General features: G+C 42.8%; 1 long non-coding RNA gene across 1 annotated transcript in view; it reads left to right on the top strand.

Moving 5' to 3' along the window:
- The window catches only part of LOC143374941 (uncharacterized), a 25,987-nt gene extending 9,300 nt beyond the window's left edge, over positions 1-16,687 (top strand). The window contains exon 3 of the long non-coding RNA XR_013086767.1: positions 15,853-16,687. This is a non-coding gene — a long non-coding RNA (uncharacterized LOC143374941). The remainder of the gene's footprint in view (positions 1-15,852) is intronic.

Genomic DNA, 16,687 nt, shown 5'->3' with positions numbered 1-16,687 from the left:
CCGCGCGGATAGATACACATTAACCTTTATCGTAAGCCGCCGCCATTATGGTGGTACTAAAGCACTGTAAATAATCCAGATAGCCGCGATGTTACGTTAGCTGCGTAGCCGATAATGCACATCCTCGGGCTGAAAGTTTCTGCGGAGCGTCTGCGCGCCGGTTTATCTCGCACTTCGCATCGTAAACTCCTCGAATTTGTTGAGCGCAACTTTTCCGCGGGCGCGATTTACCGGGACCGGTGTACACAGCGGAAAATCGATGCGGCCACTGAGCCTTAAAATGAACTGCCATGATTTTCGGTGTCTGACGTTCGAATCCACATCGCGGAGATTAATTGACAGAGATATTTCAATGTTTATCGCGTGGATCGGCGATGATGGAGCGATTTGTTCTCCCGGCGTTCATTAATTGGTGGAAAGTACGATTTATGGGGCTCTCGATGCGGCTAATAAATCCCGCGCCTCTTTTCAACATCAGCCGACGATTTATTAGGGGAACTTTAGATATCTACTTGACAAGCCTGCCGCGAAACTTTCGTGGCATAATATTCTGTATCCATCTCGGAACTATTCCAAGTTCAATGTGTCTTCGTATCTTACCGAAAATGCCTGTATCCTCTATGTTTTATTCACACAGAAGTTCCACGTCCTCTGTGAGCTTTAAAGGGTAGTGTGTCTATCGTAGTAACTAGAGAAATTCTAGGTCCTGTTTGTATTAGCAACTACACTATGAACTCGAGAAGTCTCGGGAAATATTCAGTGTATCTATCGTGGGAGTCACGGAACGTTAGTTTAATTCAAGGATTTCTACTGTCAACATTCGGTAAAGTCTCCTTCTCAGTGGCGGATTTAACATCTTCTAAAAAAAATTATGATTTCATCCAAACACTATATTCTTTTTTATTTCCCATAATTTCCATACCACACGCGCGTAAATTTATTTGTAATTGAAGAGTCCTTGTAGAAAGCACCCTGAGTGCCAAAATAAAAAAAAAATATTGATCGAGGAATTTTACTACAATTTCCTTTTGTAAATAAGTTACCAACAGTGCTAAAAGATGGGAGTTGTGTTACCGTATACTTAAGCATATTAGCAGTCGGAACAAATCAAATTTCGTATATAATTTAAAATCAGGAAAGTGCTTTCTCTCACCTCGAAAATTGGATTTCTGGCACTGACTGTGTTTTCTACAAGGACACTTCAATTCTGTTACGTATACAGAGTGTCCCAGAACGTTTGCCACCTGGGCCTTTCCCCTGAAATCCGCCGCTGCTCCCTATTAAATAATTAAACACCCAAGCAAACAGTGCGAATGCAGTGGTCAGCCAACCTGAGGGACATAGCGGAACGACACGCGATCCTTTCACTTACGATTGGGTAATGAATATTTCTTGAAACACCGTTAAGTATCCATGGAAGTTGTATTAGTAATTTGCGCGGCCGCTCGCGTGGTCTCCGTGCGCAGGCATCCGATAGAAGTAAAAATGGCACGTTGCAATGCATGCGCGCGGAAGATTCAACAGCGCTTCAAGGCTGCAGGCTGAAGCGGGATAAGCTAGGCAAACTGCGCTTGTTTGGATATGTCCGTGGAAAAACCTGTATATCGATCGATTTACAGTTCCCGTTTTAATTCCAGTTCACTTGCTACCCGACGTAATTAAACAACGGTTAATCGAACCTATCCGTCCCGTTGATGCGCGAGCAAACAGGAAGTTTGCGCAAACAGACGGCTTCGTACGGAAGGATGAAAGATCGCCGCGTGTATGTGACACGAATTTTCATTAGTGGAATCGATGCGCGAGCGCGACGCACGGAGATTAAAGTTAAACATAATCCATAGCGGAGCCACATCTGATCCCCGTATAACGAAGGTGTACCGAGCTGCCGACCGAAACATTTTGGTCTTTTTGCGCTGGAACGATCAACGAGGAATTGAATTCGCGATGCGGTGGGGCATTTATATGGCTGCTCTTTAATCCCGGTTCTCTGAAATTTATCGATTCATTCCAGAGCAATGAATGATGCATGAAGGGACGCGTCGCGAATTGGCTGACCCGGAAATTCGTTGTTATTTAAAGTGGAAGCGATGTATCGTGCAACTTTCGCGATTACGTGCCGCAATATAATCAGAGCGACACGGGTAGCTACTGCTTTCATTGTTTACGTTATCGTAGGCTTTGCACATGGATTCGCGCCACCTTTCCGCGTGGTTGACAAACAGAGGGTGGGTGGAATTAACAATCTGTCATTCAGAGGCGCTCAGGTTATTCGACGTATCGCGAGGAATTGGGATTGATGGGCCAGAAAGACCGGGGCACGGATATCGAATTTTATTTCGAATGGGAGTCTTTGATCAGTGAAAATGGGTTGGCAAAAATCGAGTATCAAGAGGAATTATATAGAAGCTGGCGTGTAATTCACTCGATTTAAAATAGTGGAGCCAAAATTTCGAGGAGAATGAATTCGAAGATGTTTGTACATTTTTATGGCGTTATTGTTATTAAGCGCGTAGTGCGAACCTCTCTATATTTAAACGCTATTATCTAAAAAATGGTTGGAAATAGGAAAAAATTATATCTGCAGGAATTGTAGGAAATTGAATGATCTTTTAATATTATTTGTACAAAATTTCGATGGGGTTTACCATTTTTGAGAAATTCTTTAAATAGTAGAAAAACATTGAGGAATTCTAAAGTTTAGGAGCTGGTCGGCAACCTTTCCTTTTATTCGATTGCAATAAACTTTTTCAGGGACTATTTTTTTACGAAATGGAACCATGCTGAATAAGGGTCACCCCATTGTGGCAGACGTTGACGCTGGTGCAACGAGAAACGATACTTGATTTGGATAAATAATGGCAATCTGCTTCACGCATCGGAAAAATTCATTGGAATTCCTCGGGGTTTTCAACCTTCCTTATCTTCTTTCGCCTTTTATCGAGGCGCATCGATGACAAATATTTGCCCGTGGAACGACATTCTATCGCAGCTGTATAAAATTCAAATGCCCTCGTCGAGGGAACTGCGAAGTTAACTGTTCGAAATTCAAGAGACCCCTTTTTGAAAAATCATTTCCAAGGATCTCGAACGTGACCACGGTGGCTGATTATCAGAATCCACGGTGGTAAAAGGTAAAAGGGTGTGCCGATTGCAGCTAAATGAAGACCGAAAGAGGAGCAAGGGAAGATCTTCATTGCGATGCCGTCGAGCGCAAAGCGAATGATCAGATAAATCAACTGGCTTCCTCAGTAAACCGAGAGCAGCATAGAAAAACCAGACGTCCTTACGATACCGCGGAAAGCTTGTGCAACTCACCGCCTTTTAAGGGGGAATCCTGTTTTTTCGGCTAAAAACATAGCAAAATTTGGGATTTATTTCTTAACAAACTAGCGATTCGATTCATCTGAAATTCGAACCATGCTTTTATGCATCTGCGAAGAAGTTGCAGTTTTTTTCTTATTAATTTTCAATAATAAATGTAAAAGTTATGCGTGATCATAATGCGGCGCAAAAATTGTCGTCCGCTGGTGTGCACGATATTTATCTTCCAGGTGATCTGAAGCAGAAAAATTAAACGGCGTCTTACTTTATACATACGCAGCTTCAGTTTGATGAACCATTTGTGGGTTGGTGGATTGTTCCAAATGATCCACTGCCCAAATTAACTACAATTTTACAAATGAATTAATCAAAATATATTTAACAAACCATTAAATAATACTCAATTCCTATTAAACATAATTTTACAAATTCAATTACCCTCCACTAATTCAATTAATCCAATTATTTTTATCCCAGTCCAGTTGCACTAAACTATGACAAAGTAGAAAACAGTACACCGCAGCAAATATTCAACGCCGAGGAAAGCAGCGTAAACATAAAAAGAAGCGAACATTACTCGCACCGCGTGCGTGACAAGCAAGTGAATAAATTCCATGACCAAGTGCCTGGCGTCGTATACAAAGCAGAATTTCCATCAGAAGATCACTCTCCGCTAAGGAAATTTGGAGTACCGCGGTTACGCGTGAGCAGGAAAGACGGCGGATCATTTACGAGCCAACCTGTCCATGAAATAAATCGCAGCGGCGTTGAATTAGAATTTCAGATGAACAGTGGCGCGACAGGAAAGGAAAAGTTTGCATCGAAGCCGGCAGAACGCCGCTGGGCGTGTACACGTAGCCTAGGGTTTCCGGATGGCGAATGTCGTACATGGAAAATCGAAGGGCGAGGAGGCGAAGGCCGTGCAGGGGACATTATGCAAATATGGACTCGGTAGAACGATGCTCCTCCGCGTGTTCCCTCTGCGGTTTGTTGAATCGCGGCCAGTCGCCTGTTTCTTGTGGCAGCCATCGTCAGCAAACGGGAACGCACTCGACTCGGTAGATTTTTCGCGGCCAGGGGGAGGGTTGCTTTTTAAGGGACACATGTTTAATCCATGCCTGTCACCATTATCCGCGGACACTTAAAATGCAAATGACTTTGGGTCTACGTAGAATACAGTGACGCGTTTTTGCTGGTTGTAACTCGCTTGGAGCAAAGTTGCAGGCGATATTTTGTCTGGAGTGAAATTCCACGCGAGTGTGGTTCATGCTTTGCCGACGCGCTATTCTTTCTCTGAATTGTTTTGAAACTTGCTACGTTTCCTTTTTACTCGTCGACGTGTCGCGCAGGGTAATAAGGCTTCCCCGACTTGAGGTCTCCGAGCTACATTTCTGCTTCCTTAAAGTCGTGAATTCTGAAAACTGGGGGGCGGGAATTTTTAAATTTCAGGGCCACGAAGTTTGGCTTTAGAAGCTTGCGGATAGGCAGCTTCGATTTTGGAGTCGTCCGTGCAAAGAAACTTTTGCTTTTGACAGCTCAGTGTCAGGGATCTTCGAAGTTCAGGGTCGCGAAGCTTCCGCCCTGAATCTTCAATTGAAGCATCGTTTTTATTATTCGTCTGGCTTGCCTTAGTTCGTTTATATTCAAAGCGATGTTGAAATGCACGCGAAGCCGACGGCACTTCATATTTCAAGCGGAAGCTTGACGGTCGCAGAGTGGTTCCTTCCAGAGCGCTGAAACGGCGCCTCCGTTTCCACGAATTGCTTGGCGCGCATTATTTCCTGAGTAAATCGGTCTGTGCATGAATACCAGGCGAAACAATGAAGACACTGGCCCCCAGCCGTTCCCTGCAGCGGCCTTCGCGGAATAATTTCGCGACTCGTCGTAAATCCGCCGGAAACGAGGTTAAGATCGTGCTGGAACGCGGGAAAATTGAACTTGACTCGCGGATCGCGCAGCCATGGACAGTCGCCTGGATGTAATTATTTTTTCCACCGTTTCGCCTGATGTACTTCGTATTTCAATGATTGTCCACGCTCCGTTAAATCCTTGTAGAAAATCGCATCGCCAGTTTACTTCCACCAAGACACACAGGGGTGGAAATTATTCAGAAATTGGTGTATTCTTAATAGTCGAGGGAGGAATGATTTTGGATAAGGGTAATGGAAGAATTCTAGCAGATTTTGACGTGAAGATTCATTGAATATAAATAAACGCAGATGGGATAATTCATTTTCTACAACGCAATCTTCATTGTCCTCGAAATTCTGGTCACTTGCCAGCTTCGGAACTTCACAGGCACTTGTCTTTTACGTAAACGATCTTGAACTAGGGTAAGGAAAGGGGGAAGGGTTTGGAGGATTTTAATGTAAATGGTTATTAAGTGGATGGTAAATATGGACAGTACAGTGTATCTGCTGGACCAGGGTGTTCTCTGTTAATAGAACAGTCGTTAGTCACTTGCTGTAGAATTCTGCAGACACTTGACCCTCGAGCAAGCATCTTGGTCGAAGACAGTAAAGTGTCCAGGTGCACTTGAACGATATTTCTCAAATACTACATAAATACAACTGAAGCAGATATTTATTTACGCGGTACTCTTTATTTGTTAGCTTCAAAACTGTCAAAATTCCAGACACAAACATACATTGATATGCTCACTCATTCCTCATCAAAAGCTCACACACCTTCACTATACATCTTTCAAACCCAAAAAAGAAATCTTCTCATTTAAACGCAATAAGAACAGCAGTATCAGTTTCAATATCTAAAGTCTCCAAAAAAAATAGTAAGTATTTTAAAATGTAATCCAAAGACTTCGACGCTAATCCTTACCCCCGTCAGAACTCTCTCTATCCAACCACTAAACTGCATAAACTCCCACATCTCGCTCGCAATCAATCGCACACACTTCACCCACGCACACACAAACGCACTCGTCAAACATTCCAACTAGGTTCATTAACCCTCCCACGCAAGGCAACAAACTTCCCCTAAGTGCGTTCCAGTAGTCCCTCGATTTGTTCGACACCCCCCGTTGCAGCCACTAGTCACACGAACCCAGCCACCCCAATCGCGGAGCACTTGGAAATCCCACGACCGGCTGGTTGCGCCGTCACGAGAATTTCGATTTACATTTTCCCCTGCAGGGTACGCCACCTCGTGCCGTGGAATTCGAACGCAACGCTCGGATAAATCAATTTCTAATAAAATCACTTCCGTGGTGGCGCTTGATTGTTTTTATCGGGGCACAGCCGCGAAGTCACCGCCAGGTCGGCCATTAATTCAGACCGCTCGGGGTACGTGCAATTTTTCCTCCCTCTCCCGACAATCCTTCCTCTACCCTTGCCACCCCGACTCCGAGGCAGACGAGGCATAATTTTCCGTATAATTAAACGGGGAATCGATCACAGAGCTACGGCTTCGTGTTTCAGATTTATTTTCATCATTCCCCTCGCCCCGCTCGCTTTTTTTTCGCGGCGCAATGGCGGGGATGGAATTTATGCGAGCTACTTAATTCCGCCAGCGCAGGGGAAATTCCGCGGTGGATTTATAGGCGGTGCTCTCTCGATTTGAATTTGTTTCCCTTATCGTTCATTCTGTTGCTAGCGCTCCGCGACCCAGTATTTCAATTCGGGGGGAGTGCTGCGCGATTGGTTTTGGAACTGAAGCAGTAATCGCGATCACGCGGTGCTTGGTACCAGCGCTTTCTCGCGGGAAAGTATGGTTTTGTTTGTGGGAAGGAATATTCTGAGGACGAAGCATTTTGAATTTTAAGTGGCGTATATTTTGGTGAAGAATTTTGTAAGGGTAAAATTTTAGTTGATTTATTCGAACATAAATCAATATTTGTGGTGGAGTAACTTCTGGCAACTTCGGTAGGCGAAATTTGTGGAGTGGAACACCCCTTAAAACCGTTCATTAGCGAAAACATATATGCCGATTTGGATGGACGAAAGGGCTTTTACCCTCCCTTAGTAATTTTCCTGACAATATTGAAGGACGCTGTCTGACCAAATCCACGGCTGCACTACTTGCGATCTCGTTTTCTTTTGTAACATTTTACTTTGCAATGAAGGATCGTGGTGTTAATTATGGAACATATAATTTTACATTAAAAGCTTGCAATTCACATCATCCAGAGGCTGTGGTGGTAAATGTTATAAATATTTAGCGTCACCGTTACATACATAATTCTGGTATTCGGTGTTCACCACATTTTCGCGTAATTTCTTGTTCAATTTCGCCTGCCATTCACGCCTCATTCCTTCCAAATAACAGCGTCGTGCACGTTGCGAGAGGACCGGGAAAGGGAAGCGTATTAACTGCTTTGAAGGGATGAAACATGCTCCCGTCTCGGCCGTGCTAAATTTGGAGTAGCAGCTCGTTAGGAAGTTTCCCCTTTTGCGCGAAGGAGATCAGTGCACATTGCCGTTCAGCAATTATATCATTACATGTGTATGCTCTGAGAACATCTCTGAGAAGCGCGATGCGCGGTTCAGTCTGCTTTATTGGTTTAAAAATTTCTGTTTAGATGAGTGCTGATTAACTGACGTGCAGAATTTCGCTGAGTTTAATTACATGAACCTGGAACATTTATCAACTATTTAATTACCAGGCGTTCCTTAATATCTGCAGGGTACCGATAATTAATAACTAGGTAAAAGTAAACCAGCTAGCATCGCACTAATTTGTAGCATAAGAATGTTAATAATTTAGGGACACGGAATCTGCTCGAATCACCAAGGAAAGGGCACTTGAAGGGCACAACAAGATATTACAACCTTAACAACGAAACGTCAAATGGGGTCGTGAAGCTTCTATGCATTTTAAACAATTGCCTCGTTCCAACTCCCAGCTCCAATTTAGAGCACGCATCTTCGAACCGGAAATAAAAATTCTTGAAGGGATTCCGAGGGAGCAGAGAATTTCCTCCAACTTCGAGTTTGCATCTCGTTGTTTCGCCAAGAGGGATAGGGAAAAAAATCCTTTGTGCTGCCTCGACAAAACAGGGGACGATTCGTCCAGATTCCGTCTTCGAAGAAATTCCACGTCGCGACTCTCTCCTCGATCCCCTTTTAATTTCATTTTCCAATCTCCCTCCGCCTCCTTTCTTTTCGGTCTCAAAGATCGCTCAACTGCGATTCTGTGAACAATCGTCGCGCGACAATCTTAATTAATTATAGTTAGCAGGTATAATTGCATGGGAATTTAATTTCCAGCAATTTTTTCGGGGGTAACGGGGAGCACAGGGGTTGACAATGATTCACGAGTGTTTGAAATCGGTTCTGTATATATATATACATCGTTGAAAAACTCACAGTTCAACGAGAAGCTGAGAATTTGCTAGAATTACTGCCCGCGTGTCAGCCGCCCAAAATCCGCCCGTTTTTCGATAAGCGGAAAGTTTTGATTAAAGCAGCGCTCATTTCCATGCACGGCCACATTAACTTTGCCTCTGGCGAGGAACTAATTCTGCGAAAAGCAACAGTGCATCTGGGAATGGAGGACACTGGAATAACGATGCAACGAGTTGCTTGCTGGTTTACTGTCTAGCTACAGCTATGTCTTTGTGACATTTTTGAAAATATTCAGTGAGTAATTGTGTGACGAGCGTTGATAAGGATTTTTCCACGTTCACACTGTAGTGGTACTTCGGATTCAGCAACCGAACAATTCATTCTTTTTCTTCTTTATTTAAATGCGTGTGCATACGTTTCACCTTTCGTTGACATGTATCACTGAAACGGATTGAGGTATCAGGATCCTGGATGATTTAAGAAAATGAAGATGGTAAAGGTAAATTGGGTCAGAATACTGTGTGCTTAATATTACATTTGTATAATATTTTTAGTCAATAACTCATTTTCACAGTAATTGAATGTTTTTAAGCGGTACTTTACTGAGTAAGTAATACTTTACTGAGGGATAGAAATTATTGCAAGTTTATAATTTAAGATAATATATAATAGAACACTAGTGCTACAGTACGATTTTGTTTATAGCTGCGAATAAACATTTTCAGGAGGTCTGTCTGAAAAATCGTAGGTCTTTCTACTGTATCACTTGGCCCGACGTAGAATATATTTGTAAGCACAGGGAGGAAACGTGTTAACTTGTGAGATATTTAAGGAGGGTGAAAATATACGAGGGAAGAATATGTTACTTCAAGGGAGCTGCTAAGCGGAAACGTGTTAATCTTGAGCCTTTTAGTTCCCAAGGAACGCTGTTCCCAAAAGGGCCAGAGATAGAGTAGTGAAAGGTATTTAAGCGCTCATTGTTCCTACAACTGACAGCGAAATAATCACACCATTACGGGTTTTACTTGTAAACCGTCAACAATTTGAACTACGGCCAAGCTTTTTCGTTCCTGAGACAATTAATGTCTCTGCATTAACTGTTGCCAGCCAACGATCTGCCAAACATCACGAACCAAACGACAAGGCGTTCTACTTTAAGCATTTTCTCAAGGTATCTCGTAGAAATAGCCTGAAGCATTTATCCTGGCTGTTGTTTATATTCTCCCAAAATGCACCAGGAAATTGTAGACCCCTCCAGACCGAATTGTTTCTCTTCTAATTTACACTAAAAACTAATAAATAACTCAAGGGTGGAGGCGTCCCGCCAGTGCTCCAAGAACGAAGCAATTTAATTGCAAAATGTTGAGAAACTTGCGGACCCTTTGGACAATAAAATGTACCTACACGATACGAATCTACACTCTGCTGAATAATTCCAGATCCACCGTGGGCAGCATAACGATGAACCAATTTCAATAGGATCTGCACGAATACACCACCCTTTAATATCTCTTACCCAAACCCCATCACTTGTCTTCAGTAATACAAAGAAAGCGTTTTAATATTTCTCTAAAATCTCTACCTGTACTCCCCATATTTTCTAAAAAATTAAACAACTAAAACTTCAAACCTTAAAAAGTCTAGAAATCCACGAAACTAACATTATTCATCTGGCAATAAAAAGGAAAATAAATATCCCAGTGGAATGTGTGACATAATCATAAAAAGCTCAATCTTCATTTTACCATTACACGTGCCGTGAAAGTAAATCGATGAAATTCACACTCTTTGTTTATTCCACCCATGATATATTTCTTCAGGGTGCATGTTTATTAGGATATTAAATATTTCCGAACACCACGCTCCTACAGCTCGATTCCCCCAATCTCGGTACATTTTTCACCGTCGAGTGACTTCGACGGGAGAATAAAGGGACCGGGGTCTCCGTGCACCCAAGTCCCCAGTGACCAGACGTAAACGCGGGTGGTTTTATTAACGCTTTTTGCGGTCCTTACGACGGCCATTAACTTTTAAGCGATCCCTGCACAGGTCCCCCGCGTCCTCCAAATACGTGGACGGAAAATGAAGCCACCCTCCTGCATTCGTGTCACGCGACACCCTTGGGTACCGGTGGCTGTGCTCGGTGGTCGAACGATCGGTGACGAGAGCGCTCGGCGTGTCATTATACCGAGGCCAGGGACGGAATCATGGATCAACGGGTATTAATCATCGATCTCGGCGAATTAAATATCTAGCTCCTATGGGCGCAGGTCGATCGTGCGCCGTTCGATTTCGCGGCACGTTTCACAAACCCTGCACTGATTGAAATTCGAGAACGCAGCCTTCAGGAACGCGTTCCTCTAATTGCCATTGCCATCTCGCTTGATGAATGGTAATATATTGTCAATTATGCTACCACTGTTATCTAAACACAAACCGCTAGATAATCACGTACATAAACTACCTCAATGGCTCGAAAGAAGCGGTTAAAAAAATAGACAAAATCGCAATCCCTGTTGTTCGCTCAGCTACAGCTGCTCAGAGTTTGTTCGTCCCTGGAATTTGTCAGGAAGGAGCGCGCAGAAATTGGTTGAAGCACCGGGTGTGTTCCGTGAGACATGTGAGGGGGTTCGTTACAGGTTTCAGGGATGCAAGAAAAGTTTCAAGCACCTATCCGCAACGACAACCCTAGCGAAATTTCGAACGAAACATTGGAAAGGAAGGTCGTTCTCGATGGCGCCTGTTCCCGCGGTACCAGCAATTCTGTACTCGAGTGCTGAGCACTTCTATCCCGCGGGCGTAACTTTACCACCTGCGCGTAACTTATTATTACCCCAGTTAACTTTCTTGTTGCGTCCCAGGGCTTGAAAAACGGGAATCAAACGTCACGGGAGGGAAACGCGTTACGCGTGTTCCACTGAATGTCGAGCAGTGTGAGTTCAGAGGTTTTCGAGTCGACTGACTGAGGAAGAGATCGGTAAATAAATTAGAGTATATTTGGCAGCAGATTAATAATTATTTTTAGGGAATATATTGAATGGCGTAGATTTTTGGTTAGGAGGTTTATGTCTAGTTTGACTGATCCTATCAAAGGTTTAACGAACTAAGAGATGAAGGACCTCCCGCGTTCCATTTCAATCCGTCTTATCCCGTTTAAAGATCACAAAGCCCGGCAAGAAAGACTCTCGAGTTTTGTGCTGCCCTCTTTCCGATTCTCCGCCCAAGAAAGGAATTTATAGTCGACTATTCGACAGTCTCTGCGCAGCGATTCCTCACTTCGCGAGGTCACCTTTTAATGATCCCTTCGATCGCAAGAGAAACAAGCGATAAATCCTCGTTTTTGTGGGTCGGCAACTCTTGAAAAGAATTCCCAGAGTCTAGCTGCGAGAGATTCGAGGCGGAAAGCTCTTCGCCTGAAGAGTATCCATCTTCGTGCTTGAAGAAGTTTCCATCTTCGGACATCTGGTCCCTTTCTTGAGCCGCGGAAAATGATTCCCTCTAGATCGTGATCTCTGGGATCCAGACGCTTTTTATGGACCCTGGTAATCGTTGTGTGAGTGACGAACGTATACTCTGAAATGATTGTTCCAATTTTCGCAATAATGATTACTTAAAAATATATGCCAGTGAATAGGTGCTGTTAAGTAAGTAAATGCTCGTAAAAAATGTGGGTTGAGTTAGTGGCAATATGATGTTTCACTTGGTGGAGAAATAATCGAGCTCGAGCAATATCAAAACAACGGAGAACATTGACTTCGCTTAGCGAGTTCTTAACCGCGGAAGTGATAAGACGTGTGCGTTGATTTGTGTGCTAGGATTCACTTTATTTCGTGATTTTTTGGTTTGTGGATCAATTTCATCGAATACTGCATTACTGGAGAGGCACTTTACAGGATTCCACGAAAGAAAATACCTATTATCGAGGAAACTGTTTAAGAAACACTTGCCTCGAGTTCGATTACATCTTCTATCGACTTGAGATACGTGTAGCTGCGAATCGAGGAAGTTTTGCAACCTAAATTACTTTGTTACTTTTACTATTACTATTAATTTTAATTTGTTTTACTTTTAGTATCAGTTTTAGTTTAGTTTAGTCTTTATTTGATTTTCGTTTATTTTATCTTTTACTTTTTTAATATCATGGTCTGACATATTATACAGAGGCGAGGCATTATGCCCAAATACATTACGTTATTAAATAGCTATAGCTAGGCCTAGCCTCTTCACCATCCTACGGAATGAAAGATAGGTATTGCAAAATATAATTCTAATTTAATAAAATAAAAAGAAGCCCAAGAAAGCGCTAAGTAGAAATATCTGCATTCAACTTTAATTCTAATTGCCAATAGCCCTTTGAACGTGTCCCATTCTAAATCGTGGCTGTAGAATCACGTAACAAAAATCTATATTGGATGTTAGATCCATCGTTTACCTCCCCTGAAACACAGTTTACCAAGCTTTGTCCCATTTAAGCGAATGGTGGTCATTTGGTGTCCCATTTAAGCGGTTTGATGGTCAGCAAAGCACATTAATATCGACGACTGTTACCGTCATTCTGTGATTATTGCAGAGCATCGATCTCTATGACGTTCATTCCGTCCATTTGACGTAACGTATACACCTAGAACTGGGCAAACAGAGCGCACAGGAACATATTCGAAGCGACTCCCTCATCCAAATTAAAACATTAATTAAGGTTTTTCATCCACCCTCTGAAAATATCGGGCACGGTTGAATAGAAACAAAGGGAAGGAGCACGCCGCGCCGTGAATTTCTCGAGTTTCAATTACCCTCATAGCGCTTCATTTTTCAATTAAAATCGACCACGTTCGATTAATTCGATCCCCCATTGTTCCCACCCTAACAATACTATACCACCGTCCGCGAAGCCTACGGTGTATTAAATGCACCCAGCTAAGTAGTCCACATTGCTCGGGGACAAGCAAACTCCCATTGAAATGCGCGCTTTTAATTCCGACCCCGATAAATCAGCAAAAATTACCGGCCCCAAGGGTCGAATCGGAGCTCGTAGCATTCGCAACGTTCCCGCGGCTCCAGAAACTTTGCGAGCGGCCCGTAAACAGATTAATTACAAACGAAACTCGCCGAGAAGGGGCAACGCAGCGGCGGTTTTTAGTGGCACGTTACGTCGTCAAGGGATTAATAACAAAAAAAAAAGAGAGAAGAGAAGAAAAGGTCTGGCCGATGCTCGAACTCCGGCCACAATTACCCCGGGCTACGGGGCTTGTTTTAATTTAATTTTAATTTCCATTTGGTAACGCGGACGCGGAAGGAAGTTGTAATGGAGTGTTACGAGCCGCTTGGAAGTCGCGAAATTCACGCGTTTGTCCCCCCGGAGGAGGGGACTGGCTGTCATGAAAACGGGAAGTCGGTTTGCGAGCAAAGTTGAGGAGTTTTACGACGCGCAGTCGGAAACGAATGCAGAGTGAATCGCTCGCTGCTACACCCTTTCCTGTTCGTCTCTGTTCGGATAAAGGGTTATAATATTAATCTAGTAGCTTGCTTAATATCAGATTGATAGTACCTTAACAGGTATAGCAAACATTCGGATTAAAGGAACTTCGAAAAACCGTGCTCTCGTTTGGTATGAAAAACCCAATTTATTCAAATATAATACATGAATGTAGTAATCAGCACGCACAGATTTCACCACGTGTTCATACATAACTGAATTCTTAATTATGTATTTACATTTGTATCGCGGTACATGGCGGTGCATGGATGCTGAAATTGATCCTCGCGCGTTGCGCCACTGTTATATTAAATTAACATCGTAAAGCTGGGTTAAGAATAGGATATGGTGCACATATTATTATAGTTTGTGACGCAAGAAGTGTCGAAGGTAATTGAAGAAGTTTATTGACGATAGAATATCATACTGTGGCAGTCTCCTTCTTGACCATAGCTCAGATGTCCACTAATGAACCTAGGAAAAAACACCGGAGCCAAGTAAATTACTTTTTTTTTTAAGGGGTTACGTACATTTGAAAGATCGGAAAATAGGGTTATTTTTATGAATTTTATTTTCATATAAAAAACGTTATATATAAAAATCAAGATACATGCCTTTTCGTGCATAAATTAAAACTATATTCTCTTCAAAAAGAAATTTGGTATCTTAAGAAATGATGCCATTTCAGCCCCTTCTCCCAAGGCCTGTTCATAGTTACATCATTTATAGTAGATACCAAAAATATCTGAGAGGTTACTCGACAAGTATTCTTAAATATATAATCAAATACCTGTCAAAGCTGATATTCAAAGTCAAGCATGTGATTTTCGCCCTAAGTTTTCATCTTCTTTTGTTAACAAAGAAGAAAAATCTCTGAGATACTTTTGGTAAAAGGGCTGCTGTGGAAAAATTTCTTAAAATATCAAATTTCTCTTCGAAGAGAATACAGTTTAATTTACACACAAAAAGTTGTCTTGATTTTTAAACATAACATTTTTTCTACTAAAAAAAATATCATAAAAATAACCCTATTTTATATTTTAACGACAAACTAGCATCCAAAGCTTGAAAGGTACACCCTGTTTCCTCCACCAATCTATTTTTGCAGCGCAATATAAAATCAGCACCCTTACCTACTCGAATTCCAGCAACAGGGCCAGCATTTGTCAGAGTGAGCAGGGAATTAACAGTATTCCCGACAGTTGCTATCCATCCCTCCTTTTTCCTCCAAGCTTAATCGCGGAACCCAACTCCAAGGCATGGGACGCCGGTTGAGTTCCCATGGCAGTTGCGTGCCAGCTGGCCAAGCGGCGATAACGTGATAATGTTACAAACGCAGCTGAGAGGTCACAAATTACCACCCTCGTCGATCTGTTACGTGCGTGGGCCCACCTTAACGAGATTATTCCCCTCATCTAACCGTTAATTGAAACACGGCGGAACGGACGTTCGCGGGCTAACCGCGAGCATCGCGATTATGAGTCCACTTGGCCTCCGCAATTACTTTCGCCAGTCCCGCCGAATTTTCCGACGAGTTGATTAATGGATTTTCCACTGTGCCTGCGTCAGGTTTCCATGAATATTGATGACGAGGCAGAGATTGGAGGAGGAGAAAAAAAAGAGCTTACTATGGTGTAGGGCCGTAGAAACGAAATTACGTGTTATATTAACAACGTTTTTTTTTCCTTGGCTTTTAAAAGCGGGATTCATTAATGTGGAGTATGCAAATCAACTTAATTCGTTTGATGGATGTTCCAGGGAAATTGGTCTGCGGAGGGAAACCAAATTGGATCGTCTTGAAATTGAAGAATATTCCTGCGTCTGTTTTTATTTCGTAGCGGAGGATTTCTATGGAGTTTTTGTGGAACGCGGTTACGCGATAAGTATTACGTAAGAAAATTGCGCAATGTTATTACGCGAGTGGAAGTCCTCTTAGGTACGCCTCATTGCTTGGAACTGCAGGGGGAAGGGTTAAACATTTGTGTGTTCACGCTTGGATCGGTATGGTGTTATCGAAAATACCATTTTCCGGTTAATAACGGATAAATGGCCTTTGCTCGAAGTTGTTGGAGCAAGGATCGTATGTAATCTTTGCGGAGAGCGTTTAAATAAATTTACTAAAGTCTTGTAACCCCGAGGCGAAGTAGCGAGCATTGCATTTAAGAAAGTGAGCAACTGGTGCACTTGAAACAGTGTTGGAGGGGATGTTGCATAGAGTTGCGATTCGCCATTGAAAGGAGGAAGACCGAAAGGTTTCTTCATAGTGAATGCGGAACGGCACAAAGCCGGGGAGGATCGTAAAGCTCGAAGGTTGCCAAACTCGTGTTTATAACTTTGTTTGCAATTAATTCCTGTGATTAGAACTCGCCAGCTGAATTGGATCGTATAAATAAAAGGAGTCAGTGAGGCAAGTGGGGTTCTCGGTGGCGGAAAATTGGGGCTCCTTTGTGACTCCGAAACTTCGTTAACTGAAGGCCCGTCGATTCATCGTGCGCTGAGAGATCGGTGCTTTGACAAGATCGCCAGAGAAATTATGCCAGAGAAAGATCACAGTATTTTGGAAAGAAGGAGCTGTCTCTTTTCACCTTGGACC

This window comes from Andrena cerasifolii, chromosome 11, assembly GCF_050908995.1.
Source record: "Andrena cerasifolii isolate SP2316 chromosome 11, iyAndCera1_principal, whole genome shotgun sequence".
Taxonomy (NCBI): domain Eukaryota; kingdom Metazoa; phylum Arthropoda; class Insecta; order Hymenoptera; family Andrenidae; genus Andrena; species Andrena cerasifolii.
Note: the sequence above shows the minus strand (reverse complement) of the source record. Positions and strands in the feature narration are given on the sequence as shown.